This window comes from Pelophylax lessonae (assembly GCF_965119305.1).
Source record: "Pelophylax lessonae genome assembly, chromosome: 7".
NCBI classification, from domain to species: domain Eukaryota; kingdom Metazoa; phylum Chordata; class Amphibia; order Anura; family Ranidae; genus Pelophylax; species Pelophylax lessonae.
Genome location: NC_138774.1, coordinates 94,983,885 through 95,001,695, shown reverse-complemented (window position 1 = coordinate 95,001,695; position 17,811 = coordinate 94,983,885).

The following is a 17,811-nucleotide window of genomic DNA, read 5'->3' as shown; positions in this document are numbered from 1 at the left end:
CTTCCCTGCCAGTGTCATTTTTGCAGTAACAGTGCATATATATAGCACTGATTACTGCAGTAATGTCACTGGTACCCCCAAAAGTGTCAAAAATGTCAGTCAAGGGTCCGATCTGTCCGCCGCAATGTCGCAGTACCGCAAAAAAAATCGCAGATCGCCGCCATTACTCGTTAAAAAAAAAAACACCAAAAATGACAAAAATCTTTCCCTTTGTTAGTAAACGCGATAACTTTTGCGCAAACCAATCAAAATACGCTTTTTGCGATTTTTTTATTTACCAAACATAGGTAGCGTAAAACAAATTGGCCGAAAATGTTAAAAAATTTAGATTTTTACATTTTTTTGGGGGGGAATTTCATATAAAAAAAAGTGAAAAATATTGTTATTTTTGCAAAAATTACTCTCTTTTTTTGTTTATAGCGCGTAATCAAAAAATCGTACAGGTGATCAAATACCACCAAAAGAAAGCTCTGTTTGTGGGAAAAAAAGGACGTGAAATTCATTTAGGTACAGCGTCGCACGACCGCGCAATTGTCCGTTAAAGTCACGCAGTAAAAAATCGCAAAAAAACCCCTGGTCTTTTAGCAGGAAAATCCTCCGGTGGTAAAGTGGTTAAAATATAAACTCCACAGTTTCCCACTTAAGTGTCCTATTTTATTTTGAGCTAAAAAAACCCAGGTGCCTGCTTACGGGCTCCTTATGGCCAGTGGCATACCTAGCCTATCTGACACCCTGGGCTAATGGGGTATGGGGAAAATAACAACTTGCTAAATTAGATAAAATAAAATTGAAAGGCTTAATAGCAGAGCCATGTACAGGGCCGAATGTATACTATTTTCTCCTCCAGGCCAGCTACCCTGTACTTCCCCCATCTACTTTCATAATTGTTCAACATAATAAAGCTAAGAGCTAGTGCACATGTTTGAGTTGTAATTTAAATGAGTTTACCATTCATTTGCAAGAAATTCCCCTTGATGTATAATGAGGAATAGTTGGCAAGCACATGTTGATATCAGATGCCTATGCACACCAGCCGTAATGCTACCAACCAACCACATGTGACATTTAAGCACCATAGGGTGGAGAAGCACATTTGGCAAATATAACATGGTCCCAAAATGTTACTTTTAGTAGAGCAATTCCTTGGGCAGTGTATTTGTTCAGGGTCAACTTTAGACTGCCCCCCTGCCCCCTTTCTCAGGTATGCCACTGCTTACTGCTTACAGTCTTATTGCAGAAATCTTCTCCAAAGCTGCCTGTGTAGAAACTTTCCATAGATTTGAATGGACAGTATCCATACCATTATGGATAGGGGTTTCCCCATCCTGTTTCCTGCATGTTCTTATTGACCCAATATGCTATGCAAGCCAGCCTGTCAGGTAACTCGTGCAGCAGGTGCTCATTCCTGTGCAACAGGTGCTCATTCTTATGCGCATGTGCAGAGTCACAAGTATAGAAGCCCAAAACGAGCAAGGGCAAGAATGCGCATGCAAATGCACAGTACACGTAGGCGTGCGCACGCATCCACAGATTCTGGCGCCCAGCAGCCTATTTAAACTGAGAGCCTCCCTGGCCTCAGTGCTGGATTGTCTTCAGCTCTGGTTCCTAATTCTGGAAAGTCTACTAACCTTGTTCCTGGCCCGGCTATGTCTGACACCTCTCTTGGATCACCCCTGCCTGCTAAATCTACTGCTCGCTTATGTTACTTCCTGATTTCGTACCCCACTGCCAGCACGTTATCGACTTTGGCCTGTTCCCAACCTTGAATTTGATTCTGACTCTGCGCCTTTCTGCCTGGGTACCGCTGTACAAGGCTTGTGGCCAGACTCCATGCCACCAATGAAAGGACTTTTGTGTCTCCAAGCTACAGCTCATTACTACAGCTTTATGGAACCTGTGCCCTTCTACTGCATTTGCAGTCCCTGTCTCCACTATCAGGGGTGCTTGAATGGGAATTGCGCCACCCTTGTCATCTGGGGCTCCACAGTCAGGTACATGACACAGCCTTAGTGACTACAGAAGGTGGGAGGGAGTAAGCCAGTCTGTATTCGTGCAAATAATTGTTATATTTTGCATATTTTTGTGGCCTGGGATTTAGGACACGACAAGTGCTGGAAACCTCAAATAAAGGTCTGTGGGTGCTGCTCGGTAATAAGAAAGGTTGTTTTTTTTTTTTTTTTTTTATAATATTTTGTTTCAATTATTTATATAAGATACAATCCAGTCAACAAAATATTAAACCTTGAGTGCACACAGGGATCACACATTGCCTCTTGAGAAGTTCAGTTTTTCATGAAGATATTGATGTAGTGTACTAGTCCATCCTGCTTCCTTTTGTTGATCCTGGGCCACATCTGCTGGTGCTGGTGGAAAGTCCTCCTAGTGTCTCTCACACACAGAAAGCCTATTGTGAAAAAAACTGTGGTACTGAAAGGTTTCTCACAGCCACCAATCAGAATAAATCCATCCTTCAAACTTTAAATGTGATTGGTGATGCAAGATGCAGACCGAGAATGGTACACTCTTCATGCCCTGCTACTGAACCTCTGTGGAGGAACGTGTGCTGATTTTACAAAGGATTACACTAGTTAAATTTCTTTACTCCTGAGTAGACTGGTAAAGGGATTGAACCACTGGTTTTCAGCGCTGTATGCATCCCATGCAGGGCCGCCATTAGAAATCATAGGGCACCATACAGACTAACTGAGAGCCTACCCCCACCCCAGTATTAGCTATATGATTTTGAGAATCATCGTAAAGTGAAAGTGTTAGGCTGAACCTTTCCGCACGGAACACAGTAAGAAGAAAGTGATAAACAGTCCTTTATACAGAGAGGGGTGTGAATCCCTCCTCAGATCCTGTTGTATCCCATCTCACTCAGCTCACAGTGCTCCTGATCCAGATCCAGATCATCCTCTCCTGCCATTGGTGGGGTGGGAAGAGGGCTGCAAATCCCAGATCTCATCTATATGTAGTCTCATCCTGCTTCCAAGCCAAACCAAGGCCCCCCCGCTGACCTAACCGCTTTAAATAGTGGCCATTTGCAGTGTGATATTGGCGTGGAGAGAGATAGAACAGGGCTCTGTTCAGTGCTGCTTGTGAGTTAGTGTGCTATAGTGTGCTATTGTGATTGTCAGTGTAGAATATCAGTTTACTGTGAATATAGGGATAGTGCAACGTGAGTGTAGTTTGACAATTCATTTTTACTTTAGTGTCACTTTAGTGTGAATCTAGTGATAGTGCAGCGTGAGTGTAGTTTGACCATTCATTTTTACTTTAGTGTCAGTTTATTTTGTCAGGGCAGGTTTCCTGCAGTATATTTCTGTGTGTTAGTGCACTTTTAACTCTGTATATTTCAGTGCATTACTGCACATTTAACGCTGTATATTTCAGTGTGTTACTGCACATTTAACGCAGTATATTTAAGTACGTTAATGCACGTTTTAATGAAGTATATTTCAGTGCGCTACTGCACGTTTAATGCAGTATATTTCAGTGCGAAATCTGCATGTTTAGCGCAGTATATTTCAGTGTGTTGCTGTACTTTTAATGCAGTATAGTTCAGTGCATTAGTGCATGTTTAATGATATTTCAGTGCGTTATTGCACATTTAATGCAGTATATTTCAGTGCGTTATTTAACACAGTATAGTTCAGTGCGTTAGTGCACATTTAACACAGTATATTTCAGTGCATTACTGCACAATTAACGCAGTACATTTCAGTGCATTATTGCATGTTTAAAGAAGTATATTTCAGTGCATTAATTAACACAGTATAGTTCAGTGCGTTATTGCACATTTAACACAGTATATTTCAGCGCGTTACTGCACAATTAACGCAGTACATTTCAGTGCATTATTGCATGTTTAAAGAAGTATCTTTCAGTGTGCTACTGCATGTTTAATGCATTATATTTCAGTGCGAAATCTGCACGTTTAACGCAGTATATTTCAGTGCGTTACTGCACGTTTAACGCAGTATAGTTCAGCGCTTTAGTGCACGTTTAACAAAGTATATTTCTGTGTGTTACTTAACACAATATAGTTCAGTGCGTTAGTGCACGTTTAACACAGTACATTTCAGTGCGTTACTGCACGTTTAACACAGTATATTTCAGTGCGTTACTGCACGTTTTACGCAGTACAGTTCAGCGCTTTAGTGCACGTTTAACAAAGTATATTTCAGTGTGTTACTTAACACAGTATAGTTCAGTGCGTTAGTGCACGTTTAACACAGTATATTTCAGTGCATTACTGCACATTTAACACTGCATATTTCAGTGCGTTACTGCACAGTTAACGCAGTATATTTGAGTGCGTTATTGCATGTTTAATGAAGTCTATTTCCTTGCACTACTGCACGTTTAATGCAGTATATTTCAGTGAGAAATTTGTACATTTCAGTGCATTAATGCATGTTTAACGCAGTGTAGTTCAGCGCAATACTGCACGTTTAACGCAGTATACTTCAGTGCATTACTGCACGTTTAATTAAGTATATTTCAGTGCGTTACTGAAGGTTTAACGCTGCATATTCCAGCACGTTACTGCACGTGTAACGCTGTATATTACAGTGCGTTAGTGCATGTATAACGCAGTGAATTTCAGAGCAGTATATTTCAGTGGATTCGTGCACGTGTACCACAGTATATTGCAGTGCGTCAGTGCAGTTTTACTGCAATATATTTTTGTGTGTCAGTGGAGTGTGTCTGTGTAGTGAGTAATCAAGTTAAAGTGCACCAAACACCACTTTCCTTTGATTAAAGTGCGTCCACGTATACATTTCCACATCTTTATTACATTTTGTTAATAAGTGCCCCCCCATCATGTCCGGGAGGGGCCAACAAGGAGAGGCAGACATTCCAATGGCATTGTGAGGGGGCCAGGAGCGTATGTGTCCACAGTCAAAAGTGGACATGGTCCGTCCTCAGGCAGGACATCATTTCCTCTGTTTAGTGATGTTGCCGATGCTATCCAGCCACAGCATGCAGAGGAGGTGGTGGACTGGCTTACTAGACCATCCTCATCCTCCTCATTCTCCGTTACCCAAGCAGAGACTAGTGCGCAGTCCATTGCAGCTGCCAGAGTGGCTTATTCTGTCTTCTTGTCCACAGCTACTCAGGTCATAGCCCCAGCATCAGGCATGGAGGAGTCAGCTGAGTTAGTTTAACACAGCATCAGCCACTTGCTCCTTGACGATGCACAGCCATTAGTTGATTCAGATCTTGGTTCTGAGGATGAGGAAGGTAGTACCATGAGCCTACAAAGAGGGGGAGAACACTGGTAAACAACAAATTGGCAGCCATGTTCCCCTAGCCGCAGCATATTGCCAAGTTGTCTCCCGTGATAATGAGGATGGAGGGAATGATGATGATGAGGTCACTGATGCAACTTGCAGATGCAGCAGATGAGGAAAGTGAGGGTGAGGCACAACCCAAACAGGCAGCCATCATGGAAGAGTAGAGAGCAACCACCCGATTCCACCAGATTAAGGGGCAGTTATCTCCCGGCCCACTTCCCACAGCTCAGCTGTCTGGGCCTTTTTTAGCACATGTGCAGTCGATCACACTGTTGCAATTTGCAAACTTTGCCTCAATCACATCAAGCGTGGCGAACACATCACCCATTTGGGTGTCATGTGCTTCACAAGACATTTAATCTCCCACCACTAAGCCAGTTAGCATGAGCACCTGAAAGCCACACAAAATGGACGCAATTCTGCTCCTCCTCACTCATCACCTTTCTGGTCTACTCCTGTTATACATCATAACCTCTCAGCAGCCTCCATTGACAGGGATGATGGTATAGTGCAGGGTGTCCCAGGTCAGCCAGTAACACACCACCAGCTGTAGAATATAGCAGGCAAATTTCTCTGACCCATCTGCTGCAGCAAGAAAAATAAATAAATATACAGTCACTGCCACCCACATGCCCAATGTCTAAATTCAAGCTTGTTAAAGCTGCTGGCTTTACAACTCCTGTCTTTCCATCTGGTGGATTCTTTTTTTTTTTTCAAATTCTTCTTTATTAAAACGTAGTAGAAAAAAAAAATACAAGTACAGGTAGTATACAAGTTTACAGACATAGTCGTGTTGCAGCATACAGAGTCAAATCGCATCAATGGAGTGAGAAAGGCGAATGCAAAGCATCAATAAAACAGCGTCACATAAAGCAGGGTAGATATACAGCAGGTCTACTCGTAGCATATGAGAACGTGTAGAAAGCAACTAAGAACATCAAACATTCAGTGTAGCCCTAACGGGCCTGTGACCAGTGGATAACATCGTGCCTCAGAGTGATGTCGGCAACCGGAACCGTGGGTTGGAGATCTACCCAGAGTAAACATTTCTCACCATGAGAACCAAACAAAAATACAGAGGAGTAGGGGGGGAGCTTACAACACTTCGGGAAAGAATACTGGGAAACAAAGGGGGCAAGGAAGGAAGGAGCGGAACAGAAAGGGGGGAATATTGGCAGAGGGGATCAGGGCGGAAGCAGGGGGGGACAGTGGTCACTAGTACGTGAAGCCTGTCCAGCGCCCGCCGCTGAGCCCCCAGGGCAACACATGCAATAGCACAGGTAGGAGAGAAAGGGGAAAAAGAATGGGCTAAGAACTACGGCCAGTGGACCCCGTGCGAGGCGATGGCCACTGAAGCCAGTTGTGTGATCAGTGGGTTTCCAGGAGCACTTTACCCTCGTCTGACAGGACAAACATATTCCAACACCCCCAAGTAGCTGAGTAGAGTTCCCTCCTGCCCTGCGAGGTCAGCACCAGGTCTTCAAAGTCACCAATCTGCTTGATTTTGGACAGCCAAAGCCGTAAAGACGGCGGGGCGGTGGATTTCCAGCAGGCCCCAATGCAGGCCTTTGCTGCGTTGAAGAGGTGGCGGAGGATGGACTTTTTATAGTGATCAGGCTTGATGGAGGAACAGTGGAGGAGGAAAAGCGCTGGGTCATCGCCGAGTGCGAAGTCGGTCATTCGCTGGGATACCTCTCTGACCTGTCTCCAAAAGTCACTCAGCACCGGACAGCTCCAGAAGATATGGAGCATCGTCCCTCGGTCCGCGCGACACCGCCAACAGCTGTCCGACGCCTCCGGGAAGAAACCTGCCAACCTCGTCGGAGTATAGTACCAGTGCATCAGGATCTTATAGTTAACCTCCTGGAGGCGTGTACAGATAGAAGACCTCAGAGAGAAGCGAACAATGTTCCGACGTTGAGTCAGCGTAAAAGTCCTCTGCAGCTCCTGTTCCCATTTCACGATGCCGGGAAGGACGAAATCATCCCGAGGTTCCGAAAGCAGGGCATAGATCAGGGACAAGGCATGCGGAAGGGGAGTGTCGCATGTAAAGAGAGCCTCCAGAGCCGTCAAAGGCTTCTCGAAGGTAGATCGCGGCCCCAGGTCCCGAAGGAAATGCAGCAGCTGGAGAGCTTGCCACCTGGTGAGCTCATAACGGCCCCCCGGAGTCGTCAGCTGGGTGAGGGAGGGCCAGGTGTCACCAGAACCAAAGTGAGACACCCGGAAATACCCCAGCTCCAACAGGGTCCTGAAACGGCCGCTGTCACATCCTGATGGAAAGGCCCGATTACCCAGAACCGGGAACATGGGTGAAGTTATCCTCCGGGAGTCGCCCACCGCCAGGGCTGCGGCACAAACCCTGAGAGTCGGGCCGATCACAGGACGACGTCGGACGTCATGTGGCACCGACGCAATATGCCACGGGGCGCCCGGGAGGTGTATCGAGCACTGGGACGCCTCAAGAGTTGTCCAGAGTTTCAGGTGGGAATGCCTGCACCAGTCCACCAGGCGGTTCAGGTGGGCCGCCTGGTAGTACCTTTTGACATCAGGAGCTGCCACACCCCCATGCGACTTCGGCATTGTGAGTATCGACCCCCGGAGCCTGGGACGGCGACCAGCCCAAATGAACTCGGTAAAGACCGCGTTCACTTGTTTGAAGAAGGCGGCAGGGACCAACACTGGGAGGGTCTGAAATAAAAACAAAAACTTCGGCAGGATTGACATTTTAAGGATACTACAGCGTCCGAACCAAGAGTGGAGGCCAGCGGACCACTTACTCAGGAGGGCACGCACCGCAGCCAGGAGAGGCGGAAAGTTCAGCCGGAAAACGTCAGCTGGGTCGGGCGGCAGCAGGGTCCCCAGATACCTCAAGGCTGACGAGGTCCACTTGAAAGAGAAGCTGTGGCTTAGAGAGTCCAGCATTCGAGATGGCAAAGAAATCCCCATCGCCTCCGATTTGTGGTAATTGATCTTGAAGTGTGACACCACCCCGTAGAGTTCAAATTCGCGGAGCAGGTTCGGCAGGGATATCAGGGGGTTGGTCAAGGAAAAGAGGAGATCATCCGCGTAGGCCGATATTTTATGGGAGATCCCACCCACGGCCAGTCCAGAGATGTCAGCATTAAGGCGAACCCTGGAAAGAAAGGGTTCCAGGGAGAGGGCGAATAACAAGGGCGAGAGGGGACACCCCTGCCTAGTGCCGTTAAAGATGGCAAATGGTGTCGAGAAAACCCCATTTGCCTTCACCATCGCTCGCGGGCAAGTATAGACTCTCATGATCCAAGCCAACATACGATGGCCTAAACCAAAGCGTTTCAGCACACCAGTCATAAAAGACCAGCTCACCCTGTCAAAGGCCTTCTCGGCGTCCGTGCTCAGTAGCACTGTCGGAACGCCGGTGACCCTGGCATGATGGATTAAGTTCAAGGCCTTGATGGTATTGTCTCTGGCCTCTCTGGTGGAAATGAACCCGACCTGGTCCAAATGGACCAGGCCCGGGAGGAGAGGCTGCAGCCGAGAAGCCACCATTTTGGTAAATAGCTTGAGGTCGGTATTCAATAAGGAGATCGGCCTGTAGCTCCCACAGGCTGCAGGGTCTTTCCCCTCCTTAGGGATCACAGATATGTGAGCCAGCAGGGAGTCAGCGTGGAAGGAGGAGGACTTCCCTATCTCATTGAACAACCTAAGCATAGGAGAAACTAGATGTGTCTGCAGTAATTGGTAGTAGAGGACCGTCAGGCCATCCGGCCCCGGGGCTTTGCCCTTTTTCGCCGTCTTAAGGGCCATGGCAAGTTCATCCGCCGTGAACTCCTCCTCCAGGGCTTCACGGTCCGGCGAGGAGAATCTAGGCAGGACAACGGAGTCCAAGTAGGAAGTGACCTCCGTTTCGTGGGATCGTCCCTGAGGCAAGTGATACAGAGACGAATAAAAATTTCCAAATCTCTGCGCAATCTCTCTGGGCATATGCAGCTTACTGCCATCTGCAGCGGTCACAAAGGGAATATAGGAGGCCGCCCGTTGGTCTCTAAGAGCCCTGGCCAGCATACAACCACATTTATCGCCCGATTCGTAGTGGAACCGCTTACAGCGCTGCAAGGCCGCTTTAGCGCGGTATTGCAACAATTCCGCTACCTGTGAGCGGAGGCTTGCCAGTTCAGAACCCTCTGCAGCCCCCCGGTGCCTCTTGTGCCGATCCTCCAGGCGAGAAATATCCGCCAGGAGGTTGTTTAACCGCCTCTCCCTGTCTCTCTTAATGCGGGCGCCGTGGGCCATCAACACGCCCCTAATGACGGCTTTATGGGCCTCCCATACCACTCCGGGGTCACTGTCAGGAGTGGCATTGAGCTGGAAGTAGCTCTGGAGCTGTTGGGAGACATCTGCCAACACCACAGGGTCCTGCAGAAGGCTCTCATTTAATCTCCAGTGCCAGTCCGATTCCCTGCCCGGGCCGCCCAGTCGCATTTCCATAATCACAGGAGCGTGGTCAGACCAGGTGATGGAACCGATTTCAATACTTTCCACCGAGGAGAGCAGGCGGTGCGGGACCAGGAAAAAGTCAATCCGGGAGTATACGTTGTGGGGGGTAGAGTAAAACGAGTAATCGCGTTCCCCAGCATGTAGGATGCGCCAGGCATCCACCAGTTGGAGTTCCCTAAGCAACTTGACCACCTGCGTCCGGGCACCCCGGGGCACGGAGGAAACCCCGGAAGACGTGTCCACCGAAGGATCCAGGGGGATGTTCCAGTCGCCACCCACGATCAGCTTCCCCTCCGAGAAATCCATCAGGGACAGCAAGGTCTTCCGCAGGAACGAGTCCTGGTGCGAATTGGGAGCATATACATTTGCAAGCGTCACCGTCTGGCCACCAACACGGCCCTTAAGAAAAAGAAAACGCCCGTGTGGGTCTGTCCTCTTATCAAGCAGTGACCAGGGAATATTGCTCGAGAGCAGGATGGACACCCCCCTGGATTTAGAGACATCATTGGTAGCGTGGTACGCAGTAGGAAAGAACCGGTTCTGGAGGAAGGGGAGGCCTCCAGACCTAAAATGGGTCTCCTGAATGAATGCGATGTCAGAACGAGAGCGTCGGAGGTCTCCCATGAGCATCCGCCTTTTTTCGGGCACATTTAGGCCCCTGGCGTTCCATGTGGATACTCGCACGGGGTCCATATTGGTCGGGGAGAGAGTGTAGCAGAGGCAGAGAAGGGGGAACAGGAGGGGGGACAAGAGGAGAAGAGGAAACGGGAGCAGGGGTGTGGAGGAGGGGAGAGGGGAGGAAAGAGGAAGAGGAAAAGAGAAAAAGGGACGGGAGTGCAAACAGGAAAGGGGAGACAAAGGGGGAGAAAGAACAAAGACACCCAAATAAGGGGAGAAACCCTCTAAGGTGTAGGCCTAAGTGGGGGGGTAGAACTAAACACAGCAGGTGAGTCGAGCTCCGAGACCAGAGCTCCCTCTACAAGAAAAAGGTCAGATAAATAACATACCATAGCATAGTATAACAAAACATGAATCGCATGAAAGCAGCGAAAAACGAACCCAGCTTAACACAGTAGGGCCTAGGGTCTCGGGCGTCCACAGAACAGGCCCGAGGAAATCACTCGGGGCATGCTCTATGGAGGACCCGAGAGCCACCACTCCAGGTGACCCCACCGTAACGAAGAAGTGTCATACCACATCCCGACACAAGAAATATGACATGCCTCGCCCAGCCACACAGGAGGGGCAGCCGAGAGTGCGCATAGACAGGGAAAGCAACAGGCACTGTAGTGCCACCCCAGCGACCACCCATGCAGGGCACCGAACCCTCAGCCCAGGGCCACCCTCCCCCAGTTAAACCGGGGCACCACCCCTCCCGTAGCGCAAGACCCCATCCCCCATATGTGGCTGCAGGCGCCCAGCAGAACGCCAATCACAGGGGCACAGTTCCCGGCATGGAGCAGCAGGGGAGGGAGAGGGGGACAAACGACCCCGTCCTCCCCCAGGCAACGGGCGGAAGTCTCGCCCGCCAGCCATTCTTACCCTGAGCCCACCCCCCCCACCCCCCCCCGACACCCCCAAACTCATCCAACATTATGTCATCCCCAGCCGTCCGTATTTAAGCATGAGAAAACAAAGACATGAATACCAGTGCAATATACTTTCTGCGGGGACAGCCAGTGAGGAGACCCGATAGCAGGTAGAAGACGACCGTCCATCCCGAGCCAAAGCGGAGGAGAGTCAGGTGTTCCAAAGCAGAGTTTGGGGTAGACAGTTCTCAAAGTCCCAGCAACGTCAAACATCCATGAAGCAGCATACCGCAGCTGGCGGGCAGTCCGGGAGAGAGTGTAAAGAGTGCGTGTCCCATGTCAGGAATCACCTATGCGCGTCACGGACACCGTGAGCCAAGGGGCATCCTAGAGGGGGGGGGTGAGGCCGGGGCAGAGGGAACTCCGGAGCCAAAGGGGACAGTGGGGGGGGGAGGTGCACAATGTTCGTAGGGCACCAAAAAAGAAGGTACATCAAGGATGGGGGGCAGGTGGGTGGCCATGGACCGGGGAAGCAAGAGCAGACTAATGTCCCAGTGTCTGTGTGGCTCAGGCAAGGCAAACAACTAGGGTGGCGTGGCAATAGTCAGTAGAAGTGAGCTGAGACGGGCAGGTAGCTCAGTCCTCTCTTACCGCCTGTGGTGTTGCAGGAACCAGCCTCCTCCGGCTTCTAGGGGTACGGGGCGATAGACCTCTGCCACGGTTAGTGGAGCCCGGGGGTCGGCGAGGCGGGTTCGGCAAGTGCTGGAGCCAGTTCGGTACAGTGACAGGTTCCACATCCAGGAAGGCGAATAGCGCCGGAAGATCCTCCGGGTGAGACACAGTGATCCCCTACGGACCGTGAGGGAGATGGGGAAACCCCAGCGATAGGTGCAGCCCGTGTGGCGGATCCTATCCAGGAGAGGACGCAGCAGGGCTCTGCGCTGCAGGGTGGCTCGCGATAAATCCGGAAGGATTCTGAGTTTGGCGCCATCAAAGTCTATGTCCCCAGTCTCCCAGGCTTGTCTGAGGATGGATTCCTTATGGGAGTAATGGTGGAGTCTGCAGATGACGTCACGGGGTCTAGCAACGTCTTGAGAGCGCGGGCCTAGGGCACGGTGAACCCTGTCGAACTCCAATTCGGCTTGTGGGATGTCTGGTACCAGAGTATGGCAAATGGAAAGCAGGGTAGGCCGGAGCGAGTCCAGGTCAGTGGCTTCAGGGAGACCCCGCAACCGAAGGTTGTTGCGCCTACTACGATCCTCCATCTCCTCCATTTTCAACTGCAGGGCCGTTACATGTTGGGATTGCTGCGAGTGGCTCTGTTCCAGCTGTGATACCCGGGCTTCAAGGGCAGAGAACGAGGACTCACCCTCTGCAACTCGGTCAGACAGCTGCTGAAGGTCCGCCCGGACAGCCTGGTAGTCCCGTGTGTGGGCCTCTTCCACCCGCTGTACCATCGCCTCCATGTCCTGCTTGGTCAGCAGGGCCCGGATTAGGGCTCGCAGGTCCGCCTCCATCCCAGGCTCTGGCGTCGCCCTCGAGTGTCCCAGCGGGGAGCCGAGTGGGAGAGGGGTGCCCGACAGCGCCCACGGTTCCGACTGAACCGAGGCAGTGGGCGATGGCGGTGCTTGCGCCATGACAGTAGAGGGGGAGAGAGCCGCACCCGGGCCGGCCGCGTGAGCGCGGGCTGAGGCCGATCTCGTCCCAGGGAAGAACCGATGCAGATCCGACCCCGGGGATGATCGCAGGGGCTTCCGGGATCGGCGGCGGCGGCTAGAGTTCATGCCAAACGTGGATGAAGGTAAGTATTCGTGCTGTAAAAGAGGGAGATGGCCGGAGCTCACTCAGAGCACGTCTTCACTCCGCCATGTCCAGGACACGCCCCCCCATCTGGTGGATTCTGCCCCCTTCCGTGATTTTGCAGAATGTGCTGTACCACAATGACAGGTTCCCAGTCGCTCTTTCTTTTCACGTAAGGCCATTCCAGCTCTCTACCATCACGTGGAAGGTAATGTTTTGGCATTATTGAGCTAGGCAGTCGGCCGCATGGTCCACGTTACTGCCGACACGTGGTTCAGCAAGCATGGTCAGGCACAAATATTTAGTTCACAGCACACTGGGAAACTCTGCTTGCAATGCTGGAGGATGCAGGACAGGGCTCAGTGCTGCAGCTTGTATTGCTGCCACAACTCCATAGAGCTAGTAGCCATGATGTGAGATTTGTCAGCTTTACCCCCTCCTCATCCTCCTTCTCCATGCCCTCCTCTGCTGAAAAATCCTATGAGCCACAAGTAGCCGTAAGCGTTCAATTGGCTATTCAATGAGTCAGGCTAAAAGGTGCCATGCAGTGCCTTAGCTGGTCTGTTTAGGGGACAGGAGCCACACTGGAGCAGAGATTCTTGCAGCTCTGCACAGACAGGCCCAGCTGGAGCCAGGAATAGTGGTATGTGGTAATGGCACAAACCTCCTGTTTGCTCTTAGACAGGGAAAGTTGACACATATGCCATGCCTGGCACATGTCCTTAATTTGGTAGTGCAGGATTTCCTAAATAGGTAGCCAGGGAAGATGTGTTAAAGCAGGCCAGAAGAGTCTGTAGCCATTTCAGGCAGTCATACACAGCCAGTGCTTGGTTGGCTGGAACTTAGCGGGAATTCCACCTGCCTGTAAACCGCCTGATTTGTGACTTGCCCACCATGTGGAACTTGACTTTGGCAATGCTATAGTGGCTGCAAACGCAGCAGAGGGCCGTCAACGAGTACCTGTGTGAGTGTGGCACAAAGACAGGCTCAGGCCAGCTTGGCTTTTTCCCCACGCCAATGGCTTCTGATAAAGGATGCATGCACAGTACTGTCACCATTTGAAGAGGTCACAAAGATGGTGAGCCATAACAAAGCATGCATCAGTTACACAATCTCTGTTGTGTTCCTGCTGGAGCAGATTCTGCGTGGCATTATGGACAGGGCACTTGAGGTCGGGCAGCAGGAGGAAGAGGAGGACTTCCTTTACTCTCAAATGCCTGATTTATGCAGACACCATTTTTGCCAGGCCACAGAACACACAAGAGGAGAGGGAGGAGAAGGTCGAGAATTATGGCAGTTTTGGAGACATTGAAGCAGAGCAAATCATATGTCAACCCCAGAACCCTAGGGAGTAATATGTGGCTGGGAGGAGGCAGTTCCTGATACTGTTATCCTCAGTGACCCCGAGGAGTCTGCTTCTCATGCCCCTGCAAACTTGCAAGGCTTGGGCTCCCTCATTCTTCAAAGCCTGCAAAAGGACTCGAGAATACGTGGCATCAAGGAGAAGGATCACTATTGGTTGACAACCCTCCTTGAGCACCATTACAAGGGAAAAGTCTTGGAACTCATCCCGTCCCCACAGAGTCAGCAGAAGATGAAATCTCTTGAGGACTCCTTAAAGAAAAGTTTATGTAATGCCTTTCCAAACTCTGGTAGGTTACAGTCTGGTGGAAAACGTAGTTTTGAGGCTTCTGTTGGTCAAGAGAGGAGCGCAGGAGAGGGGGCCGCCTCAGTGATGCCTTTCAAAAATTTTTTTAGTCCTCTATGGCTAGGGCTGTCAGCTTCTACATCCCATCAGCAGCGTATGCATTATATGGTATGAGATTACCTAGGGGCGAAAACAGACATGGGCACCACCGACACCCAAAGACCAATTTTTCCGCACCTGTTACTTCTATGCAAAGTCTGCGAAAGAGACACCAGAAAATATCCATAAGATCTTGAATCTTGTTCCTAGTGCACAAAATTGTGACCTCATCATACAGACTGGCTTTGAAAGCTGTTGTTTATAAAATAAAGAAAGCTTAATTGTAAAATGTCAATTTTTGGCTTTATCCTTGTCATTATTGCTGCAGCAGGTTCTATACACGGTACAGATGTGCTACATTACAGGCAAACTAAGCGGAAATGTTTTTTACAAACTTTGCTTTCATTGATACTGCACCCAGGGCAGTACCCGGACCCCCATAACCACTGTATGCCCAATTACTTGCATATAAGCCTTCAAAATGGGCACTGTCCTCCTGAAAAGCGATTTGTACCATTTCACACTGTAACATGTTAGATGTTGCATTAGTAGGGATGTGCTGAACCTATGCCCACTCCACCAGTCCAGCATACCTCTGTTACCTCACTCCAAATAACAGAATGGGGTCCCGCCATGCGGCGTGCACCTAGGACAGACAGTGTGCACTTATTAACTCTTTCACTTCTTGTACCACATGACCAGGCCATAGATCTCCATAACCTGAGTTTGAATCCAGTTGCTACTGGATACTGACTGCTAGGGAGGGAGCCAGACAACGAGCCCCTCCCTAACTGAGGACCTGTCACCTTAACAGGTACCACACCTAATGACTGGTTTCTTGTAGCTTTTCCTTCACTTGGTTACCCATATCAACTACACTCCTCTTCTTTCCTTGTCTTGCCAAGTTAACCCTTTTGTAACGGTGTTACTTCATACCCTATAATGCTTTACAGACCCAGGTTCTTTAGATACGCCAGAACCAACATGCATTCCTTGGAATAACTTCAGACCAGACTCAGAATTGGTTAATGTAACTTTACTGAACAAGCTGCAGCATAACAGTTCAATACAAACAACTTTATTCTCCCTAAACCAACTACTGTAGTGTGGCTGCCTAGGCATACCTCTGTGAGGTGAGATTCCATTGTGGCATTGTGCATGACTTGGATTTCTCTGAAAGTCCTGGGGTCTTCATTGGCTTCAAGGCGCAGCAGACTCGATACCACAAACAGAACTGACCAGTACAGCTAGGAATAAGAAGAGCCCTGCACCTCAGCCTTCCCCCCTTTTTATAGCACAGGTGGGCTGGCTAGCACCAAAAAGCCAGAGAACTGAGCTTGCAACAGGTAACCTATACCCCAGCCTGGGTCAGCCGCTAATTTAGCGGTACATTTCAATCTGCCTACGTGCGAGTTTTTCCAGTACAAATTTGGCCACAACTGTTCACACATGATTTGTTCATGGGGCTAGTGTATCATTGTCAAGAATCCCAGGCCAGAATCACTGGCGGCTGCCTGTATGAATGAGCCCTAAAGTAGCATTTATGGATGGACCAAAACACAGAGAGATAATGGCACAGCTGTTTTAATAAACTATTGTACAGGATTCCAGGGTTGTGCCCTGGATAGGGGATACCTGTCCCTGATATTTGGGTTGTGGTCCCTTTAAGGGAGGCAATATAAATTAAATTTTTGAGTATTAAGTGGTTCTCATATGCAGGGTGAGATGTTCCGTGGTGGTCTGGTTGGAGAGGAGAGGAATGATTTACAGTTCTCTCCTGGAGTACAGAGGCTCAGAGAACCTATAACAGAGTCTAGGAAAGGAACAGAAAACAGCCTGCAGGTGTCTGTAATGGGGAGTATGAGGAAGGATATACTGAGGAGAGAATGGTGGACTGCTGTGACTGAGACATGGCAAATCAGCTAGTGACCTGCTCTTTTGAACCCCTGAGGTAGGCGGGGACATAACCCTGTTGTAAACCACAAATGTTAATGCAATGACATAATGTGCTAGTATGCATCGCATATTAGCACTTTATGAAATGCTCACCTTGGAGTAAAGCCCTCTAGCAGTGTAAAGTCACCGCTGAGAGGACTGACATGTTCCCCCTGTCTATTTTTCTGAATTTGCGAGTTCCGGCGCCAGGGGAGGGCTGGCAGCCTTAAGCCTGGGGGGCAAGTCCGGTCAAGTGGCCCATTGAACTACCGAATCAACTCACCATCCATGCCCAGCTTTTTAGTGGGACTGCGACATTGCGACGGACAAATCTGACACAAAGTGACACTTTTTGGGGACCAGTGACACTAATACAGTGATCAGTGCTAAAAAATGCACTGCTACTGTATAAATGACAATGGCAGGAAAGGGGTTAACACTAGGGGTGATCAAGGGGTTAAGTTTGCTCCTAGGGAATGCTTTCTTACTGTGTGGGGGATGGATGTACTAGAGAAAATAAAAAGATCTGTGTTTCAGCTCAGCTGAAACACAGATCTCCATCTTCCTGTGACAGAACAGCCGTCTGCCTTGTTTACAAAGGCAGACTGCCATTCTGTCATTCTCCTGCATGATCGCAGGTGACCTGCTAATTGGCTCCCGCTGTGTCGCGTCCCCTAGAACCCGTGCACAAAATCACGCATCGGTATGTGATTTTGCACAGCCAGGCCGCCCTGCCACACTATATATGTGGTGGGCGGTCTGGAAGTGGTTAAGCTGGATGAGTGGGTCCTGTAGTCCTTCACTAGTTGGGGGATCGGGGGTGGGTGACACATGCTGAGCTCTGAGGGGCTTATGCTAGGACCTGTAGTCCTTCACTTTTGGGGGGATTACATCCCCAAAAGCAAAGGACTGCAAGTCCCAGCATGAACCCTGGCAGAGATCTACACATGTGACCTCCTCCTTTGCGGCCAGCTTACGCTCCCATGACACAAGGGGGAGCCCTAGGGGACCTCAGGGACCCAAT